At 40.3% G+C, this 19005-nt stretch overlaps 2 long non-coding RNA genes across 2 annotated transcripts; both read left to right on the plus strand.

Annotated features, from left to right (window-relative positions):
- The first annotated feature begins 448 nt into the window (after positions 1-448).
- LOC115202421 (uncharacterized) lies at positions 449-1572 on the plus strand. The gene is made up of 2 exons (XR_003879967.1): positions 449-1157; positions 1352-1572. It is a non-coding gene; the product is annotated as an uncharacterized LOC115202421 (long non-coding RNA).
- An 8206-nt stretch (positions 1573-9778) lies between these two features.
- LOC115202424 (uncharacterized) lies at positions 9779-10566 on the plus strand. The gene is made up of 2 exons (XR_003879969.1): positions 9779-10151; positions 10346-10566. It is a non-coding gene; the product is annotated as an uncharacterized LOC115202424 (long non-coding RNA).
- The last annotated feature ends 8439 nt before the right edge of the window (positions 10567-19005 follow it).

Raw genomic sequence — 19005 nt, forward strand, 5'->3', positions numbered from 1 at the left:
CGCGCCTAATTCCTTTGTCCTCTTATCGGCCACTTGGCAAAGGCGATAATGTGTTTCAGCCTGGGGCTGCCTCGATATCGTTCAGCTTTTTCCCGGGCTCTGAGAGCCTATGGAAGCCGTAGGAAGTGTCACGTTACAGCTAAGATCCCCACTCTTCAATAACCAGAGACAAGAAGAATGACTCCTTGTCAGACAGGCCACTTCCTGCATGAAATCTTCTCAGGTTTTTGCCTGCCATATGAGTTCTGTTATACTCACAGACACCATTCAAACAGTTTTAGAAAATTCAGAGTGTTTTCTATCCAAACCTGAACAATAATATGCATATTCTAGCTTCTGAGTTGGTGTAGGAGGCAGTTAAAAATGGGAACATATTTTTCCAAAATTCTCAATACTGCCCCCTAGCCCAGACAGGTTAATACACCACTGGTCTGGAGCAAGACAGAGACCAGCCAGATACCAGTTGTGGTATCATTAACCTGTGTACAGACATACCAGTGCCGGATGAACTGAAACCAGTTACAGAGGGAGAGAGACCAGCTGCAAAACGAGAGAGACCAAGAGAAAACTGAAAAAAAATAGTTACAGGAGTGTTACATTGCACAGACTAAAGAAAGGGACAGGTTTAGTGACACGGTCAGTCTGTCAGTTTGTTCAAACTTTAGGTTCTGTGAGAGTGGTCAGTCTAACTCTGTTGTATCACTCAATACCTATTGTCAATATTAAGATGTACAGTTCTTTATGTAGCATTTCTTGTAGGCTGTACACAAATACCTCTCTCCCTCTTTTACCCATGCTTCTGCTAACTTTATTTCTTTTTTCATTATCAATTTTTATCATAAATAACTTTTATAAGAAGAACAAAGGCACAGATTAATAAATAAAGTAACAATGATCTACCAGTTTCCTGATTGAATGTGAGTCACGGAGTGCGAGCCATAATGTCACTTCCTTATGAACAATGTCACATATAGTTATTGCGAAATATGACGTCATGCTTGAAAGTGATTGGATACTTAAAACGTTCTTTCAATTGCAGTGGACCACAGACAGACATCAGACACCAATGGAAACCCATATCAGAGCAACTACTCAACTACTAGTCACTGAAGATAGAATCATACAGTAGATATTACCATTAGGAGTCAGTTAGAAAGGTAATCATACAGTAGATATTACCATTAGGAGTCAGTTAGAAAGGTAATCATACAGTAGATATTTCCATTAGGAGTCAGTTAGAAAGGTAATCGTTAGTTAATACTATAAGTAAAAATCATATATACTACAATAAAAGGTCAGAGACTGAATTAGCTGATTAATTGATTGGGGTAATCATTGATATTTCGTACAGTTAGTAAAGATGGCCAACTACGTCAACAAACAGATGATTGAATTAAACAAAGTTAATGAAGAAAACCGTAACAGAGCAACGAGGAGCGTGAAGACTGAGACCCATCTCTCAGGTACAAAGAATGATCTTCCTCTCTCTCACACGCAGATGCAGACAGGTATGAACGCACAAACCGAACGCACACACGCATGCTGGCACACTAATAGCACATCATAGAAAAACACTTGTACGTTTTTTATTGTTCTGTCTTCTGTGTGGTTCAGTTGGTACAGAGCCTGAGGTTTGCAACCTGCTGGGGTCACGTACACTAAAATGCATCAATTCAATATTGGAACTATGTAGAAATATTTAATAAGATCAATTGAAATAATCTTTATAGCAACAACATAGTGGACACCCCACCACTGTTTTTGGTAAACAGCTGAGGGGCTGGTAACCTGAAACAGGCTCTGTGCACCTGGTGACCTGTCCGTTTTTTCCGCTCAGAGAGACGTAACCACTCTCAGAAAAATGTACGCTGCAGAAATGTAACCACTCTCAAATTCATAGACAGAGCTATGTATGACTGGTACTGTATGTAATTCATAGACAGAGCTATGTATGACTGGTACTGTATGTAATTCATAGACAGAGCTATGTTTGACTGGTACTGTATGTAATTCATAGACAGAACTATGTATGACTGGTACTGTATGTAATTCATAGACAGAGCTATGTATGACTGGTACTGTATGTAATTCATAGACAGAGCTATGTATGCCTGGTACTGTATGTAATTCATAGACAGAGCTATGTATGACTGGTACTGTATGTAATTCATAGACAGAGCTATGTATGTTTGCAAGGACTGACCATCCTTGGGATCAAAATAATAGTTTTACCCATCTGAGGCTACACATTGTTTGTTAACAGTTCCATGGTAGAACAAGCTGATATTTTGAGTCCTGATGGGGTTAGAAAGTTAAGCTCATGAGGCATTTACAGTATAAGTTACATTATTCAAGAATCAATGGTGAAATATAATGAATTTAAAGTAAAGAATAATGATATAGCATTTGTGATTGCAACCTTAAATCATGCTATAGCAATCACAGATAACCTTTTAAATCATGCTTCATCTATATTGTGTAATTTTGGTAATTTCTTCATACAGTAGCTTCCTGTTTATCAGATTTGAGATAACCACAAGCTTTAGAAAACTGTTGCTTCCAACCGTAACTCAATGAAGCAATGGAAATGTTTGGTTCTCAGAATTCTAATCATAGTCTTTAGTGATGTAAGATGATGTTAGTTCTGTTTTCATCATAACATTGGATTGTGTGTGTGTGTGTGTGTGTGTGTGTGTGTGTGTGTGTGTGTGTGTGAAGGGGATGATGATGACTCATTTAACCCCCTGAACGCCTCCGGACCTTTTCCTAATCCCAATCTCTCGGGGTGGTTAGACTTTTGAATGACTTTTGAATGAATTTTGAATGACGTTTGAATGACTTTTGAACAACTATGATTAAATTCAATAAAGTTTATTAGAAAATTAAGCAATTTAACATTTGTGGCATTCTTGAAATATTTGACGTTTGCATACGCCTTGATTACACGGTCTTAAAGGACACATATTTGAACACTTTTGATATTTTCTAATAAAACAAGCTACAACTTTATCATTACTTCTTAAATCATCATTATAAAGAGACATAACATCTTCAAAAGAAACTCCACGGGCTCTTTGACATAGATAGAATACACAGTGTTGACCACATGTAGTGGAAAGGTTATCTTGCACTTGTTTGATGCTGTAGTAGATCTTTGAAAAAAATCTAGAATCTTTAATAGATTTGAGAAAATGCGAAAAAACCGGGGGGAAAGCCGTAGGAATAAAAAAAAGTTGAGATTTTTCTTCCTCCTTCATCTTCTAAGGTCACAGCTAGCCAATGTTCACCTGGCATGTGTTTAGGATGGGTATTGACAATAAACATGGCCGGCCGCTCAGGCCATTTCTCAATAGGTAATTCATCACAAGCCCACACTCCATAAAATAGTTTTCCAATCAAGCGGGTCATGAGCCCTTCCAACTCTTGGGTATTCATGTCTTTGCTCAACGATCCTTAATAATAATCCACTAAGACCTGTCTTCGGGCATTCACTTCCAAGATTGAATCAGAGCACGCATAAACAATCATGCTAACTGTACAGGCTAAAGGTGTACGGAAACACATTTCCAGCCTGAGGTTGCCTTGGGACACCACAGACAGATTTCCTGAGGTGTCATCATCAGGGGATAAATTGAAAGCATACAATGTGTAACCCTCTGCAAAATCATTTCTGTCAATAGGTAAAGAGAGATCTTTTAGATGCCTCCCGGTAGCCAGGAATAGATTTAAAAATTCTCGCACAGATATATTGTTATTAAATTGCAGTTGGAAAGCCTTAGCAGGGACCTGACGTCCGTCCTGACAGAGAGCTACATACTCTGCATTGAAGTGTTAATAATTAAATGGGTTTTTATGTAAGCTGCCCGTATTAGAGGCGTGATCAACCAAACCTATAACCACGTAGCAGGGTAAAGGGCCTAGAAAAGGTTTTTTTTGACTGCAGATTCTACTGCCCACAGGTATGCTAAAGGTTTTCATGGTAATTCTTTGGAGAGGGTAAAGGGCATTTCCTTTCATCAAAGCCTGTGTGTGACCCAGACGAACTGCCGGAGATAGACACTTTTTTACTAAAAAATAATTATTAAGGACACGCGAATGATGTTGTATTTATCATGCATGAGGGTTTAAGTTAACCCCCGATGCCTCCACCACATTGTGCTCTAAAACCCAACTGTTGAACTTTTGGGGCCAGTTTTTCCAACGGCCAACACCCATTTTTTACCCTTTTCTCTCTTATGATCTAGAATCTCCTCCACGTGAAAGACTTTGTCTTTACCCATCTGTACCTTCTGTAGTTCCTTCTCATAAAACGATCCCTCTATTAGCTCCCCGTCATAATCTTTTAACTTGTAGACAGGGGGTCTGCGATGTAGACATTCGGTAACGGTGAACACCTCAGTGCTGTAACCTTGCTCATATTTTTTGTCGAAAACACCCCTCAACTTGGATATACGTACCAAGTCCCCCACTAGGAATTTAAAATTTAAAAAATTATTACGGTGAAGGGGGAACAAACCATACAGATTTTTAAAGACTTGAAAAGAGTTTTCAGAAGAGACCTCTGCGGGCTTCATCCTTATACTCTTATGGTAGCTGTAGTTGTAAGCCTTTACTAAATCTTGAACTATATCGATATATCTATGCGTGTTGTGAGCTGTAAAATATCTCCACATCCGCTCCTTCAGAGTTCTGTTAAAGCGTTCAAAAACTGAAGCTTTCAAATCTGAGCCTGTGGCAAAATGTACTATATTGTGCTTCTTCATGAGTTTCTGAAAAGCATTATTCTTTCCCGCCATCAGTCTGCACTTTCTTGGGGACTCCTCCTTCCTTCAAGATAGAGTCAAAGGCCCTGGTCACCTCTGCCCCGCTCTTATTTTTTAAGACCCTTACAAATGCCATTTTAGAGAAAATATCTATAACCGTTAGCATGTATCGATTCCCATAATTTTTTTCTGCAAGGGCCTGCATGTCACATCGATCCGCCTGAAACTGGGACAATGGATGAGTAGAAAAAACTATATTTCTTGGAAATTGTATAAGCATCCTGCTCGGCTAACCACTCATCCACTTGAGCACCGCCTAACCGGCTACCTGTTTCTTTGGCTATAGCTCTCTGTAAACGCTCCTTACCCCCATAAGACCCAGGGTTTGAGGGGGTGTAATACATGTTTTTCAACATCTGCTCCGCCATCCTTCCTGCCTCTCTGAGGTGCAATAACGTTAATGAGCCACTTTCAAATAACGACAACATTTCATTTCATTTTCATTTTGTATTTTTATTTTTGCAAACATCAAGTATTACCTATACAGGCATTTCAGGATTCGTTGCAGGATACTTGTCCCCGTTTTCTCAACGATCCAAATATGCAACACCGTGTATATTTGGTTTAGATTTACAGGCTTGTGTCGCTGAATTTTTAAAACACACACATCAGATATATAAGTATATAAACAACAAATGTGATACATGTTACAATTAAACGGTGTTTCAAACAAATAAAATAAAATCTTAGACAAGGTTGTTTCTAGTTCTTCAGAATCATCCACAAGACGTGATACCAGTTGTGTCCATTGCATACTCTCGCCCGTATGTCGTACATGATTCATGATTTGCTCCATTTTTAGCACACGCTCTACATTAGCCCATGTATTATGGGTTGTGTAGAACGATACATTGTTCACTTTATTTTCAATCATTTGATGCATCACATTTGTAAGTTCTCTCAAAAGAAAAAATGTATTTATTCTCTCTAACAACGTATGTATATAGTTCCCCATTGCTTTACATCTAAATAACAAATAGGTATTGTCACTCGGTCTCTTGGCTTTTGTTGAGCCAGAAAGTCATCACGTCATCCACCACAGCTTACCGGTATTTGTTGTCGTCCAACAGGGTGTGTCGGATTTCTTTGAGTTTCTCGTGGATGTAGATCGCCTCCTTCAGTTCATGTAGGAAAGCCTCGGTTACCCCGGTAAACTCTGGGAATAGACGGCACAAGACCCATAGACTCCAGGGCTCTGACCAGCGCAGGTATAAACCTGCAGGACCACAGTCTTTTCACCAGCTCCTCAAAATAGTTGAAGAAGTAGTATCTTGGGGGCTCGTATAAACACAGATGCCGGCGCTGGCTGGGGTGATTGATCTCACAACCGATGCATTTTTCACGTATATACTCTCCAATCACCACGTTTAAAAGTGTGGCTACAGAGGCATTGATGGTGTCCACAAAAATAGTACTGACCACCCCATCAAACACATCCTCAGGCTGTGTACATGTAGGGGGTGTCGGGGGTCTTGGCTGGGGGGAGTAGAATGGTTGGCTGCGAGGCATAGAGTCCTTAGGGTCTGGCACCCATGACGTATCAGAGTCCTGGTATGTTGTAGGAATATCCATGTTATATACTGAAATGAAGAACCGGAGGCTTTAAGGGACCTCCTTTTATTGTTGAACCAGTCCTTTGGGGGTCAGGGCATGGTTAACACAGCCGTGTACTTAGTTTTCTTCGGGGACTGACCCTTCTGAGGATGACCCTTCTTGGGATTCCTTTGAATCATAATCCTCAGGATTGGTATATATTATCCTCTCTAGGGCAGGTGGCACCAAATCGTCCCACCTACGTAACAGCCAGTTGAATCCTGTGGCGCGATTTTCAAATACCTTAGAAATGCTATTACTTCAATTTCTCAAACATATGACTATTTTACAGCTATTTAAAGACAAGACTCTCGTTAATCTAACCACACTGTCCGATTTCAAAAAGGTTGTAAAGCAAAACATTAGATTATGTCAGCAGAGTACCCAGCCAGAAATAATCAGACACCTGTTTTTCAAGCTAGCATATAATGTCACAAAAACCCAGAAGACAGCTAAATGCAGCACTAACCTTTGATGATCTTCATCAGATGACACATCTAGGACATTATGTTATACAATACATGCATGTTTTGTTCAATCAAGTTCATATTTATATCAAAAACCAGCTTTTTACATTAGCATGTGACGTTCAGAACTAGCATACCCCCCGCAAACTTCCGATGAATTTACTAACAATTTACTAAATTACTCACGATAAACGTTCACAAAAAGCATAACAATTATTTTAAGAATTATAGATACATTACTCCTCTATGCACTCGATATGTCCGATTTTAAAATAGCTTTTCGGTGAAAGCACATTTTGCAATATTCTAAGTAGATAGCCCGGCATCACAGGGCTAGCTATTTAGACACCCACCAAGTTTAGCCTTCACCAAACTCCGATTTACTATTAGAAAAGTTTGATTACCTTTCCTGTTCTTCGTCAGAATGCACTCGCAGGACTTCTACTTCAATAACAAATGTAGGTTTGGTCCAAAATAATCCATAGTTATCTTCCAACAGCGGCGTTTTGTTCGTGCGTTCAAGACACTATCCCAATGGTAAATAAGGGTCACGCGCACGGCGCATTTCGTGACAAAAGATTTCTAAATATTTCATTACCGTACTTCGAAGCATGTCAACCGCTGTTTAAAATCAATTTTTATGGCATTTTTCTCGTAAAAAAGCGATAATATTCCGACCGGGAATCTGCAATTAGGTAAATAGCCGAAAGAAAATACAGCACAGGGTCGACTCAGGCACGCGCCTAATTCCTTTGTCCTCTTATCGGCCACTTGGCAAAGGCGATAATGTGTTTCAGCCTGGGGCTGCCTCGATATCGTTCAGCTTTTTCCCGGGCTCTGAGAGCCTATGGAAGCCGTAGGAAGTGTCACGTTACAGCTAAGATCCCCACTCTTCAATAACCAGAGACAAGAAGAATGACTCCTTGTCAGACAGGCCACTTCCTGCATGAAATCTTCTCAGGTTTTTGCTTGCCATATGAGTTCTGTTATACTCACAGACACCATTCAAACAGTTTTAGAAACTTTAGGGTGTTTTCTATCCAAAGCCAATAATTATATGCATATTCTAGTTACTGGGCAGGAGTAGTAACCAGATTAAATCGGGTACGTTTTTTATCCGGCCGTGTAAATACTGCCCCCTAGCCCTAACAGGTTATGCACTTCCTTAGCCGAAAAATGCTCTGCCACTGTTGGCTCTGTACAAAAACATGCTCAATTCCATTAGATCCCAACTTTTAAAAGGAATAAGCATGCACAACCTGAAATCCCCAGTCAGGCCACCATCACGAATGTTTTGGTTGCGGGTTTCCTCGTTGCTGATATAGAACTCCATGCATCCACAAGGAAGTCCATTCTTTCTCTGTATTTTCACCCTGTGAAATACTCTTCCTGAGGAGTCTGGGGTACCTTCCCAACAGGTCTCGTAGCCCGTGAACAAGCTATACCCCTTGGTGATAACTCTCAGTTCGGGACACAAAACCTTGCGAAAAACCGACCAGTCTTCAGCCCCATAGTCCACTCCTAAAGTCTGGTCTGTATATTCTCCACCTTCGGCTACGGTATACAGTTTCACTCTATGGGCCGGGTAATCAAACTGATACTCCCAGTGCTGTCCATTAGACATCATCATTTGATCTTTCAGTGCAGTTGCGGGCGGTATTTGGGTTCTATACACACATAGAAACCGTTTCTTTGGCGCGTCGTATATTGTTGCTTTATACTGGGCCTTCTCTCTATGTTTCAGCCACGGTCCTGCTTCCGTTGTTACGGTCATCACTGCTTTACCAAAATCCATGTTTATTTTTAAAATCTTGTTTAGTGTTCTGGGGCCGCATGTGTCTTATAAGTTGTCTGCCTCCAACACAATCCCCCACCCCCCGGACAATCCTACTTTATAGACAACAACCCTAAGAGCAATAAAATAGGTGGGGTGTGGGGCCATCCTCTTTGAAATGTTCAAACACAACCCCCCCAGTTCAACGAGGTCCCTACACATCAATCATCATGACAATTTCAAAGGAATAGATGCAATATAGATATAAAATACACACTCTAACACGTGACAGACCAGGATGCAACTATATGACCCTAACCACGTGACACCTTCCCGCCAGGATGTCCTGACCGGATGCCCTTATTTGGGCATGTACGCCCCAGCCAGACATAGGGTCATAAATCACAATTTTGACCGATGCCATCTACTTTATTCTCTCTCAGATATGTATTTTATTATCACACTATAGTTCTGTACTTACAAAGCAAGGATCAGAATTCAGACTTACAGCCTTTATGTAGCTTGTGGGACCAGCAAATATATTGTTGTCACACAAAAAAAGAATGACAACACCACACCTGCTGTGTCCAAAACGGCATCCTATCCTCTTTAAAGGGCACTACTTTTGACCAGGGCACATAGTGCTTTGGTCAAAAGCAACTCACCATATAAGGAACACAGTGTCATTTGGAACACATCACAGGAACTTTTGTTTTTCAGCCCGATCTAAAGAGAGAACATTTAGAGGCCTGTTAATACACCACTGGTCTGGAGCAAGACAGAGACCAGCCAGATACCAGTTGTGGTATCATTAACCTGTGTACAGACATACCAGTGCCGGATGAACTGAAACCAGTTACAGAGGGAGAGAGACCAGCTGCAAAACGAGAGAGACCAAGAGAAAACTGAAAAAAAATAGTTACAGGAGTGTTACATTGCACAGACTAAAGAAAGGGACAGGTTTAGTGACACGGTCAGTCTGTCAGTTTGTTCAAACTTTAGGTTCTGTGAGAGTGGTCAGTCTAACTCTGTTGTATCACTCAATACCTATTGTCAATATTAAGATGTACAGTTCATTATGTAGCATTTCTTGTAGGCTGTACACAAATACCTCTCTCCCTCTTTTACCCATGCTTCTGCTAACTTTATTTCTTTTTTCATTATCAATTTTTATCATAAATAACTTTTATAAGAAGAACAAAGGCACAGATTAATAAATAAAGTAACAATGATCTACCAGTTTCCTGATTGAATGTGAGTCACGGAGTGCGAGCCATAATGTCACTTCCTTATGAACAATGTCACATATAGTTATTGCGAAATATGACGTCATGCTTGAAAGTGATTGGATACTTAAAACGTTCTTTCAATTGCAGTGGACCACAGACAGACATCAGACACCAATGGAAACCCATATCAGAGCAACTACTCAACTACTAGTCACTGAAGATAGAATCATACAGTAGATATTACCATTAGGAGTCAGTTAGAAAGGTAATCATACAGTAGATATTACCATTAGGAGTCAGTTAGAAAGGTAATCATACAGTAGATATTTCCATTAGGAGTCAGTTAGAAAGGTAATCGTTAGTTAATACTATAAGTAAAAATCATATATACTACAATAAAAGGTCAGAGACTGAATTAGCTGATTAATTGATTGGGGTAATCATTGATATTTCGTACAGTTAGTAAAGATGGCCAACTACGTCAACAAACAGATGATTGAATTAAACAAAGTTAATGAAGAAAACCGTAACAGAGCAACGAGGAGCGTGAAGACTGAGACCCATCTCTCAGGTACAAAGAATGATCTTCCTCTCTCTCACACGCAGATGCAGACAGGTATGAACGCACAAACCGAACGCACACACGCATGCTGGCACACTAATAGCACATCATAGAAAAACACTTGTACGTTTTTTATTGTTCTGTCTTCTGTGTGGTTCAGTTGGTACAGAGCCTGAGGTTTGCAACCTGCTGGGGTCACGTACACTAAAATGCATCAATTCAATATTGGAACTATGTAGAAATATTTAATAAGATCAATTGAAATAATCTTTATAGCAACAACATAGTGGACACCCCACCACTGTTTTTGGTAAACAGCTGAGGGGCTGGTAACCTGAAACAGGCTCTGTGCACCTGGTGACCTGTCCGTTTTTTCCGCTCAGAGAGACGTAACCACTCTCAGAAAAATGTACGCTGCAGAAATGTAACCACTCTCAAATTCATAGACAGAGCTATGTATGACTGGTACTGTATGTAATTCATAGACAGAGCTATGTATGACTGGTACTGTATGTAATTCATAGACAGAGCTATGTTTGACTGGTACTGTATGTAATTCATAGACAGAACTATGTATGACTGGTACTGTATGTAATTCATAGACAGAGCTATGTATGACTGGTACTGTATGTAATTCATAGACAGAGCTATGTATGCCTGGTACTGTATGTAATTCATAGACAGAGCTATGTATGACTGGTACTGTATGTAATTCATAGACAGAGCTATGTATGTTTGCAAGGACTGACCATCCTTGGGATCAAAATAATAGTTTTACCCATCTGAGGCTACACATTGTTTGTTAACAGTTCCATGGTAGAACAAGCTGATATTTTGAGTCCTGATGGGGTTAGAAAGTTAAGCTCATGAGGCATTTACAGTATAAGTTACATTATTCAAGAATCAATGGTGAAATATAATGAATTTAAAGTAAAGAATAATGATATAGCATTTGTGATTGCAACCTTAAATCATGCTATAGCAATCACAGATAACCTTTTAAATCATGCTTCATCTATATTGTGTAATTTTGGTAATTTCTTCATACAGTAGCTTCCTGTTTATCAGATTTGAGATAACCACAAGCTTTAGAAAACTGTTGCTTCCAACCGTAACTCAATGAAGCAATGGAAATGTTTGGTTCTCAGAATTCTAATCATAGTCTTTAGTGATGTAAGATGATGTTAGTTCTGTTTTCATCATAACATTGGATTGTGTGTGTGTGTGTGTGTGTGTGTGTGTGTGTGTGTGTGTGTGTGTGTGAAGGGGATGATGATGACTCATTTAACCCCCTGAACGCCTCCGGACCTTTTCCTAATCCCAATCTCTCGGGGTGGTTAGACTTTTGAATGACTTTTGAATGAATTTTGAATGATGTTTGAATGACTTGAACGACTATGATTAAATTCAATAAAGTTTATTAGAAAATTAAGCAATTTAACATTTGTGGCATTCTTGAAATATTTGACGTTTGCATACGCCTTGATTACACGGTTTTAAAGGACACATATTTGAACACTTTTGATATTTTCTAATAAAACAAGCTACAACTTTATCATTACTTCTTAAATCATCATTATAAAGAGACATAACATCTTCAAAAGAAACTCCACGGGCTCTTTGACATAGATAGAATACACAGTGTTGACCACATGTAGTGGAAAGGTTATCTTGCACTTGTTTGATGCTGTAGTAGATCTTTGAAAAAAATCTAGAATCTTTAATAGATTTGAGAAAATGCGAAAAACCGGGGGGAAAGCCGTAGGAATAAAAAAAAGTTGAGATTTTTCTTCCTCCTTCATCTTCTAAGGTCACAGCTAGCCAATGTTCACCTGGCATGTGTTTAGGATGGGTATTGACAATAAACATGGCCGGCCGCTCAGGCCATTTCTCAATAGGTAATTCATCACAAGCCCACACTCCATAAAATAGTTTTCCAATCAAGCGGGTCATGAGCCCTTCCAACTCTTGGGTATTCATGTCTTTGCTCAACGATCCTTAATAATAATCCACTAAGACCTGTCTTCGGGCATTCACTTCCAAGATTGAATCAGAGCACGCATAAACAATCATGCTAACTGTACAGGCTAAAGGTGTACGGAAACACATTTCCAGCCTGAGGTTACCTTGGGACACCACAGACAGATTTCCTGAGGTGTCATCATCAGGGGATAAATTGAAAGCATACAATGTGTAACCCTCTGCAAAATCATTTCTGTCAATAGGTAAAGAGAGATCTTTTAGATGCCTCCCGGTAGCCAGGAATAGATTTAAAAATTCTCGCACAGATATATTGTTATTAAATTGCAGTTGGAAAGCCTTAGCAGGGACCTGACGTCCGTCCTGACAGAGAGCTACATACTCTGCATTGAAGTGTTAATAATTAAATGGGTTTTTATGTAAGCTGCCCGTATTAGAGGCATGATCAACCAAACCTATAACCACGTAGCAGGGTAAAGGGCCTAGAAAAGGTTTTTTTTGACTGCAGATTCTACTGCCCACAGGTATGCTAAAGGTTTTCATGGTAATTCTTTGGAGAGGGTAAAGGGCATTTCCTTTCATCAAAGCCTGTGTGTGACCCAGACGAACTGCCGGAGATAGACACTTTTTTACTAAAAAATAATTATTAAGGACACGCGAATGATGTTGTATTTATCATGCATGAGGGTTTAAGTTAACCCCCGATGCCTCCACCACATTGTGCTCTAAAACCCAACTGTTGAACTTTTGGGGCCAGTTTTTCCAACGGCCAACACCCATTTTTTACCCTTTTCTCTCTTATGATCTAGAATCTCCTCCACGTGAAAGACTTTGTCTTTACCCATCTGTACCTTCTGTAGTTCCTTCTCATAAAACGATCCCTCTATTAGCTCCCCGTCATAATCTTTTAACTTGTAGACAGGGGGTCTGCGATGTAGACATTCGGTAACGGTGAACACCTCAGTGCTGTAACCTTGCTCATATTTTTTGTCGAAAACACCCCTCAACTTGGATATACGTACCAAGTCCCCCACTAGGAATTTAAAATGTAAAAAATTATTACGGTGAAGGGGGAACAAACCATACAGATTTTTAAAGACTTGAAAAGAGTTTTCAGAAGAGACCTCTGCGGGCTTCATCCTTATACTCTTATGGTAGCTGTAGTTGTAAGCCTTTACTAAATCTTGAACTATATCGATATATCTATGCGTGTTGTGAGCTGTAAAATATCTCCACATCCGCTCCTTCAGAGTTCTGTTAAAGCGTTCAAAAACTGAAGCTTTCAAATCTGAGCCTGTGGCAAAATGTACTATATTGTGCTTCTTCATGAGTTTCTGAAAAGCATTATTCTTTCCCGCCATCAGTCTGCACTTTCTTGGGGACTCCTCCTTCCTTCAAGATAGAGTCAAAGGCCCTGGTCACCTCTGCCCCGCTCTTATTTTTTAAGACCCTTACAAATGCCATTTTAGAGAAAATATCTATAACCGTTAGCATGTATCGATTCCCATAATTTTTTTCTGCAAGGGCCTGCATGTCACATCGATCCGCCTGAAACTGGGACAATGGATGAGTAGAAAAAACTATATTTCTTGGAAATTGTATAAGCATCCTGCTCGGCTAACCACTCATCCACTTGAGCACCGCCTAACCGGCTACCTGTTTCTTTGGCTATAGCTCTCTGTAAACGCTCCTTACCCCCATAAGACCCAGGGTTTGAGGGGGTGTAATACATGTTTTTCAACATCTGCTCCGCCATCCTTCCTGCCTCTCTGAGGTGCAATAACGTTAATGAGCCACTTTCAAATAACGACAACATTTCATTTCATTTTCATTTTGTATTTTTATTTTTGCAAACATCAAGTATTACCTATACAGGCATTTCAGGATTCGTTGCAGGATACTTGTCCCCGTTTTCTCAACGATCCAAATATGCAACACCCTGTATATTTGGTTTAGATTTACAGGCTTGTGTCGCTGAATTTTTAAAACACACACATCCGCTATATAAGTATATAAACAACAAATATGATACATGTTACAATTAAACGGTGTTTCAAACAAATAAAATAAAATCTTAGACAAGGTTGTTTCTAGTTCTTCAGAATCATCCACAAGACGGGAGACCAGTTGTGTCCATTGCATACTCTCGCCCGTATGTCGTACATGATTCATGATTTGCTCCATTTTTAGCACACGCTCTACATTAGCCCATGTATTATGGGTTGTGTAGAATGATACATTGTTCACTTTATTTTCAATCATTTGATGCATCACATTTGTAAGTTCTCTCAAAAGAAAAAATGTATTTATTCTCTCTAACAACGTATGTATATAGTTCCCCATTGCTTTACATCTAAATAACAAATAGGTATTGTCACTCGGTCTCTTGGCTTTTGTTGAGCCAGAAAGTCATCACGTCATCCACCACAGCTTCCCGGTATTTGTTGTCGTCCAACAGGGTGTGTCGGATTTCTTTGAGTTTCTCGTGGATGTAGATCGCCTCCTTCAGTTCATGTAGGAAAGCCTCGGTTACCCCGGTAAACTCTGGGAATAGACGGCACAAGACCCATAGACTCCAGGGCTCTGACCAGCGCAGGTATAAACCTGCAGGACCACAGTCTTTTCACCAGCTCCTCAAAATGGTTGAAGAAGTAGTATCTTGGGGGCTCGTATAAACACAGATGCCGGCGCTGGCTGGGGTGATTGATCTCACAACCGATGCATTTTTCACGTATATACTCTCCAATCACCACGTTTAAAAGTGTGGCTACAGAGGCATTGATGGTGTCCACAAAAATAGTACTGACCACCCCATCAAACACATCCTCAGGCTGTGTACATGTAGGGGGTGTCGGGGGTCTTGGCTGGGGGGAGTAGAATGGTTGGCTGCGAGGCATAGAGTCCTTAGGGTCTGGCACCCATGACGTATCAGAGTCCTGGTATGTTGTAGGAATATCCATGTTATATACTGAAATGAAGAACCGGAGGCTTTAAGGGACCTCCTTTTATTGTTGAACCAGTCCTTTGGGGGTCAGGGCATGGTTAACACAGCCGTGTACTTAGTTTTCTTCGGGGACTGACCCTTCTGAGGATGACCCTTCTTGGGATTCCTTTGAATCATAATCCTCAGGATTGGTATATATTATCCTCTCTAGGGCAGGTGGCACCAAATCGTCCCACCTACGTAACAGCCAGTTGAATCCTGTGGCGCGATTTTCAAATACCTTAGAAATGCTATTACTTCAATTTCTCAAACATATGACTATTTTACAGCTATTTAAAGACAAGACTCTCGTTAATCTAACCACACTGTCCGATTTCAAAAAGGTTGTAAAGCAAAACATTAGATTATGTCAGCAGAGTACCCAGCCAGAAATAATCAGACACCCATTTTTCAAGCTAGCATATAATGTCACAAAACCCAGAAGACAGCTAAATGCAGCACTAACCTTTGATGATCTTCATCAGATGACACACCTAGGACATTATGTTATACAATACATGCATGTTTTGTTCAATCAAGTTCATATTTATATCAAAAACCAGCTTTTTACATTAGCATGTGACGTTCAGAACTAGCATACCCCCGCAAACTTCCGATGAATTTACTAACAATTTACTAAATTACTCACGATAAACGTTCACAAAAAGCATAACAATTATTTTAAGAATTATAGATACAGAACTCCTCTATGCACTCGATATGTCCGATTTTAAAATAGCTTTTCGGTGAAAGCACATTTTGCAATATTCTAAGTAGATAGCCCGGCATCACAGGGCTAGCTATTTAGACACCCACCAAGTTTAGCCTTCACCAAACTCCGATTTACTATTAGAAAAGTTTGATTACCTTTCCTGTTCTTCGTCAGAATGCACTCGCAGGACTTCTACTTCAATAACAAATGTAGGTTTGGTCCCAAATAATCCATAGTTATGTTCCAACAGTGGCGTTTTGTTCGTGCGTTCAAGACACTATCCCAATGGTAAATAAGGGTCACGCGCACGGCGCATTTCGTGACAAAAGATTTCAAAATATTTCATTACCGTACTTCGAAGCATGTCAACCGCTGTTTAAAATCAATTTTTATGCCATTTTTCTCATAAAAAAGCGATAATATTCCGACCGGGAATCTGCAATTAGGTAAATAGCCGAAAGAAAATACAGCACAGGGTCGACTCGGGCACGTGCCTAATTCCTTTGTCCTCTTATCGGCCACTTGGCAAAGGCGATAATGTGTTTCAGCCTGGGGCTGCCTCGATATCGTTCAGCTTTTTCCCGGGCTCTGAGAGCCTATGGAAGCCGTAGGAAGTGTCACGTTACAGCTAAGATCCCCACTCTTCAATAACCAGAGACAAGAAGAATGACTCCTTGTCAGACAGGCCACTTCCTGCATGAAATCTTCTCAGGTTTTTGCCTGCCATATGAGTTCTGTTATACTCACAGACACCATTCAAACAGTTTTAGAAACTTTAGGGTGTTTTCTATCCAAAGCCAATAATTATATGCATATTCTAGTTACTGGGCAGGAGTAGTAACCAGATTAAATCGGGTACGTTTTTTATCCGGCCGTGTAAATACTGCCCCCTAGCCCTAACAGGTTATGCACTTCCTTAGCCGAAAAATGCTCTGCCACTGTTGGCTCTGTACAAAAAGAACGTCCAACAACTCTAACATGCTCAATTCCATTAGATCCCAACTTTTAAAAGGAATAAGCATGCACAACCTGAAATCCCCAGTCAGGCCACCATCACGAATGTTTTGGTTGCGGGTTTCCTCGTTGCTGATATAGAACTCCATGCATCCACAAGGAAGTCCATTCTTTCTCTGTATTTTCACCCTGTGAAATACTCTTCCTGAGGAGTCTGGGGTACCTTCCCAACGGGTCTCGTAGCCCGTGAACAAGCTATACCCCTTGGTGATAACTCTCAGTTCGGGACACAAAACCTTGCGAAAAACCGACCAGTCTTCAGCCCCATAGTCCACTCCTAAAGTCTGGTCTGTATATTCTCCACCTTCGGCTACGGTATACAGTTTCACTCTATGGGCCGGGTAATCAAACTGATACCCCCAGTGCTGTCCATTAGACATCATCATTTGATCTTTCAGTGCAGTTGCGGGCGGTATTTGGGTTCTATACACACATAGAAACCGTTTCTTTGGCGCGTCGTATATTGTTGCTTTATACTGGGCCTTCTCTCTATGTTTCAGCCACGGTCCTGCTTCCGTTGTTACGGTCATCACTGCTTTACCAAAATCCATGTTTATTTTTAAAATCTTGTTTAGTGTTCTGGGGCCGCATGTGTCTTATAAGTTGTCTGCCTCCAACACAATCCCCCACCCCCCGGACATTCCTACTTTATAGACAACAACCCTAAGAGCAATAAAATAGGTGGGGTGTGGGGCCATCCTCTTTGAAATGTTCAAACACAACCCCCCCAGTTCAACGAGGTCCCTACACATCAATCATCATGACAATTTCAAAGGAATAGATGCAATATAGATATAAAATACACACTCTAACACGTGACAGACCAGGATGCAACTATATGACCCTAACCACGTGACACCTTCCCGCCAGGATGTCCTGACCGGATGCCCTTATTTGGGCATGTACGCCCCAGCCAGACATAGGGTCATAAATCACAATTTTGACCGATGCCATCTACTTTATTCTCTCTCAGATATGTATTTTATTATCACACTATAGTTCTGTACTTACAAAGCAAGGATCAGAATTCAGACTTACAGCCTTTATGTAGCTTGTGGGACCAGCAAATATATTGTTGTCACACAAAAAAAGAATGACAACACCACACCGGCTGTGTCCAAAACGGCATCCTATCCTCTTTAAAGGGCACTACTTTTGACCAGGGCACATAGTGCTTTGGTCAAAAGCAACTCACCATATAAGGAACACAGTGTCATTTGGAACACATCACAGGAACTTTTGTTTTTCAGCCCGATCTAAAGAGAGAACATTTAGAGGCCTGTTAATACACCACTGGTCTGGAGCAAGACAGAGACCAGCCAGATACCAGTTGTGGTATCATTAACCTGTGTACAGACATACCAGTGCCGGATGAACTGAAACCAGTTACAGAGGGAGAGAGACCAGCTGCAAAACGAGAGAGACCAGGAGAAAACTGAAAAAAAATAGTTACAGGAGTGTTACATTGCACAGACTAAAGAAAGGGACAGGTTTAGTGACACGGTCAGTCTGTCAGTTCGTTCAAACTTTAGGTTCTGTGAGAGTGGTCAGTCTAACTCTGTTGTATCACTCAATACCTATTGTCAATATTAAGATGTACAGTTCTTTATGTAGCATTTCTTGTAGGCTGTACACAAATACCTCTCTCCCTCTTTTACCCATGCTTCTGCTAACTTTATTTCTTTTTTCATTATCAATTTTTATCATAAATAACTTTTATAAGAAGAACAAAGGCACAGATTAATAAATAAAGTAACAATGATCTACCAGTTTCCTGATTGAATGTGAGTCACGGAGTGCGAGCCATAATGTCACTTCCTTATGAACAATGTCACATATAGTTATTGCGAAATATGACGTCATGCTTG

Source organism: Salmo trutta, chromosome 11 (genome assembly GCF_901001165.1).
Source record: "Salmo trutta chromosome 11, fSalTru1.1, whole genome shotgun sequence".
Taxonomy (NCBI): Eukaryota; Metazoa; Chordata; class Actinopteri; order Salmoniformes; family Salmonidae; genus Salmo; species Salmo trutta.